The sequence below is a fragment of the Triticum aestivum genome, chromosome 2D, assembly GCF_018294505.1.
Source record: "Triticum aestivum cultivar Chinese Spring chromosome 2D, IWGSC CS RefSeq v2.1, whole genome shotgun sequence".
NCBI classification, from domain to species: Eukaryota; Viridiplantae; Streptophyta; class Magnoliopsida; order Poales; family Poaceae; genus Triticum; species Triticum aestivum.
In genome coordinates, this window is record NC_057799.1 from 352,528,546 (window position 1) to 352,533,588 (window position 5,043).

The following is a 5,043-nucleotide window of genomic DNA, read 5'->3' on the forward strand; positions in this document are numbered from 1 at the left end:
GTCGCCTTCGTCCCGCACGTGCCGCTCCACCCCTGGCCTCGTCGCCGAGCGCCTCCCCCTGCCACCACCACCTCCAGCCGCGTCCCCCTGCGCCCGCTCCGCCCAGCCGGTTCGCGACCACCCCTCCGCCGTCTCCCCTGGTCCTGGCCGCCGGCGAGCGCCGTGCGTGCCCAGCGCCCCTCGGGCATGCGCCCGTTCGGGCTATGCCCGTTAACCAGCGCGCCCGTTCCACTGGCCCATTGGCCACTGACAGCCGGGGCCCGGAACCCTGAGAGCGTTTATAAAAAAAAGAGAAATAAAAAATTTAATTAATTAACTTAATTAATTTTGATTAATTAAACTAAACAACCAATTAAGCTAATTAAACATTAGTTACCTAATTAACCTAATTAGCTAATTAAGTAGTCAATGACAGTGGGGCCCACCCCTAATTAATCCTGATTAGGTTAATTAATATGTTTACTTAAAATGTGTCACTGACCAGTGGGACCCACTGGTCAGGTTGACCAGTCAACCCCTGTTGGCTGCTGACGTCAGCATGACATCATGCTGATGTCATAAATCCAGTTTCGAATTAAATTAATTCTGTTAATTCTAAAAATGATTTTAAACTTTGAAAATTAATATAAAATAAACCATACCTCGGATGAAAATACTTTGTACATGAAAGTTGCTCAGAACGACGAGACGAATCCAGATACGCAGCCCGTTCGTCCGCCACACATCCCTAGCATATCGAACACGCAACTTTCCCCCTCCGGTTCATCTGTCCGAAAACGCGAAACACCGGGAATACTTTCCCGGATGTTTCCCCCCTTCACCGGTATCACCTCATACCGCGTTAGAACACGTCTAGCTCTGCCTGTTGTCCTGTTATGCACTTGCTTGCTATGTATTTACTGTTTCTCCCCCCTCTTCTCTTTGGTAGACCACATGACGATGCTGATCCCCCTGTGATCGACTACGGTGTTGACGACCCCTCCTTGCTAGAGCAACCAGGCAAGCCCCCCCCCTTGATCACCAGATATCGCCTATTCTTCTCTATACTGCTTGCATTAGAGTAGTGTAGCATGTTACTGCTTTCGGTTAACCATATTCTGTTGCATAGCCTCTCATTGTTGCTACAGTTGTTACCCTTACCTGCTATTCTACTGCTTAGAATAGGATGCTAGTTTTTCCATCAGTGGCCCTACATTCTTGTCCGTCTGCCATGCTATACTACTGGGCCGTGATCACTGCGGGAGGTGATCACGGGTATATACTATATACTTTATATACATGACACATGTGGTGACTAAAGTCGAGTCGGCTCGTTGAGTACCCGCAAGTGATTCTGATGAGGGGGCTGAAAGGACAGGTGGCTCCATCCCGGTAGAGGTGGGCCTGGGTTCCTGACGGCCCCCGACTGTTACTTTGTGGCGGAGCGACAGGGCAGGTTGCGACCACCTAGGAGAGAGGTGGGCCTGACCCTGGTCGACGTTCACAGACACTTAACACGCTTAACGAGACCTTGGTATTTGATCTGAGTTTGGCCATTTGGTCTATACGCACTAACCAACTACGCGGGAACAGTTATGGGACTCGATGTCGTGGTATCAGCCGAAGCCTTCGTGACGTCAGCGACTGAGTGGCATGCGCCGGATTGGACTGGAACGCCACTAGGCTAGGTCTGCTTCCGACCGCGTTCGCAACATGCAGGTGTGCAATGGGCGATGGGCCCAGACCCCTGCGCCATAGGATTTAGACCGGCGTGCTGACCTCTCTGTTGTGCCTAGGTGGGGCTGCGACGTGTTGATCTTACGAGGCCGGGCATGACCCAGAAAAGTGTGTCCGGCCAAATGGGATCGAGCGTGTTGGGTTATCTGGTGCACCCCTGCAGGGAAGTTTATCTATTCGAATAGCCGTGTCCCTCGGTAAAAGGACGACCCGGAGTTGTACCTTGACCTTATGACAACTAGAACTGGATACTTAATAAAACACACCCTTCCAAGTGCCAGATACAACCCGGTGATCACTCTCTAACAGGGCGACGAGGAGGGGATCGCCGGGTAGGATTATGCTATGCGATGCTACTTGGTGAACTTACCATCTACTCTCTTCTACATGCTGCAAGATGGAGGTGGCCAGAAGCATAGTCTTCGACAGGATTAGCTATCCCCCTCTTATTCTGGCATTCTGCAGTTCAGACCACTGATATGGCCCTTTACACATATACCCATGCACATGTAGTGTAGCTCCTTGCTTGCGAGTACTTTGGATGAGTACTCACGGTTGCTTTTCTCCCTCTTTTCCCCTTTCTATACCGGATTGTCGCAATTAGATGCTGGAGTCCAGGAGCTAGAGATCCCGAGGATGATTCTACATGGAGTTCGGCTTCGAGGAGTAGTTAGGAGGTCCCATGCAGGAGGCCTTGCCTTTTCGATCGTTGCTACTTTTGTGCTAGCCTTCTTAAGGCAAACTTGTTTAACTTATGTCTGTACTCAGATATTGTTGCTTCCGCTGACTCGTCTATGATCGAGCACTTGTATTCGAGCCCTCGAGGCCCCTGGCTTGTATTATGATGCTTGTATGACTTATTTATGTTTTAGAGTTGTGTTATGATATCTTCCCGTGAGTCCCTGATCTTGATCGTACATGTTTGCATGCATGATTAGTGTACGGTCAAATCGGGGGCGTCGCAAGTTGGTATCAGAGCCAACTGCCTGTAGGAATCCCCCTTTCCAACTCCTTGGCCGAAGTCGAGTCTAGTCATTGAAAAACTTTTACTAACATGGTTGTGTGGCTTACGGGCCCACGTCGCCATTGGGTGGTATTAGGATATTTTATTTCTCGACCTATACTCTGGGACTCTAATCTCTCTTCTATTCGGGTTAAGTGAATTTTGCTAAATCTAACATTAGGATCTCGTTAACACTTTCACCCGGAGAGCCCCTTATTTCTGATGATCGTCTGCTGCACGTGAAGACCCTGAAGATACTCTCCACTGATAACCCGAGAACTTGTGTTCATCGCTTTTGCAATTCCCTTTCATCGATAAACTCCTATGGATAACCACGTATACTCGCCATTCATACAATGTTTCCCAGTTGACCTTGTTATTACAAGATACCCCGAAATTCTCTCTATTGTTCCGAGAATCCTTTGAGCTTACTGCCTTGCTGTTCTTTGTCACCTGAATACCCCTACGGATAATTCTCGCACTTACCAAGTATCCGCTCATCCCCAGTTGATTCAAGTATTTCACAAAAGTGTTCAAAATACCATTCGATCTTCCCAAAATCCTCAGGAGCCTTTTGCTCTTGAAATTCTTGCTTACTTGCATTATGATTAATCTTAAGTCTCGTAATCTTATTGGCATCTCTTGTCATTATCATTTTGAGTCCGTTGATTCAATTTGTTACGAATGCTCGCAATCCTCAATCAGAGCCTAGAATTCATCCTTCCGGCTCAGACGTCATTTGAAACGTGAACTGGTTATTGACCAACCAAATTGCCGTCGATTGTACCCCTAAGTCTATAACTTATCCATTCTTAATCAGACCATTGGCTTCTGATCCCTTGATTTGGAAATGATAATTCCTTTGCATTTGAGCTTTGAATTACTCAGTTGTTTTTATAGTCCGATGCCCTTTCGTTCCTTCTTCCTCTCATAGAGTACCGATACTCGCATCAGCTCCGTTTTAGACCACAAGACCCCTTGTTGGGTTATTATCCGACAGTGTCCTTCACATTCAATAACCTTGTGATAATTTCCATGGATATATAATGCCTTTGGTAATTTGTATCCTCTGCTTGATAACCATACTCTACTTTTGAGCTGGTGATTTTACTCTTGAAGTTTGAGGTATATGTTTCTAAGATGCCCCGATGGATTGAACCTATACCTTCCCTAAAAACCGTATGAACCCGAAGGTTTTCACAAGCCATACCCTTCTGGTATTTTACCAGATGATTTTCTACCATACAACTTCATCGAATGCGAGAAGTGAATGAAAGGTTATGCATCGGAGAAGTGGGAGTCGACCTTGAACTTTGTGTTCATGCCCATGGACACGATGTAGATCTTATCATTAAAGCTTCTCTTAAATTAATTATCCCCTGGGTATAAGTTCATCTTATATCTGGGATCTGGCCTTTTTCAATCGTGGTTCTGACCATGTTCTCCTTTAAATACCATTTCTCGTGCAAGTTTAAGCACTTGTCCTCTGCAGAGCAATACCCCCGTTCAACCTCTACTTCGGTCTGTCGTCGAGTATTACCCCCCTGGTATCTCGAGAATGCCAAGGAACTACTTAACTTCTTATGAGTTCTTCATCAACTAATATTCTTGCCGATTCCATTTTTCCAACGGGTTCTGAGTTGTTAGAACCCCTCAAGGACACCGATAAGTGAATCAATTCCGCACTTCGATTCAATAACTCTAAGTAATTTTTGTTGCTTACGAGTTTAATAATCCTTCAAGTCATTCCTAGCCTGCTCGGCTATGTCATTATCGTGCCGATTTTAACTGTGCTACCTGGACCTTCCCAGCGCACAAATTTCGACAATGAGCTAACCTTCGTCGATCTTCCTCGTCGTATCACTTCTCCTTGAACAGCAAACTTGATTTCGAGTTTGTGTCCTACCCGTGGTTCCAATAACCTTTCGCTTTCATCATTCCTTAGACTTGATGTCATCGTCGATCAATTACATCTTCTTGGAAACCTCTCAACAAATTTGTCATGATCATTGTCAACAATTTGACTTCTTCCAAGTTGTGTGTCGAAATTCAGGATGAGAAATACCATCCTTGCCCCTTGATGAATTGTGTTATCATCGACGACATTCTTGCCTCCCCCCAACACAAACTTGTTCATATTTTGTGTTGTATCTTGATTTCCCTGCTATCCAACTTATGTTATGTTCTACCGTGGAGTATTACCATCTTTGATGTCAAGAATGTCGTGAGCCTTACTCCACCTCTTAAGAATTCTTGGTACAGTGATACTTCTCACCATCACCATTCTTTCTTGGTCCCCGTGTTGTTTCTAAACGAAATACCGA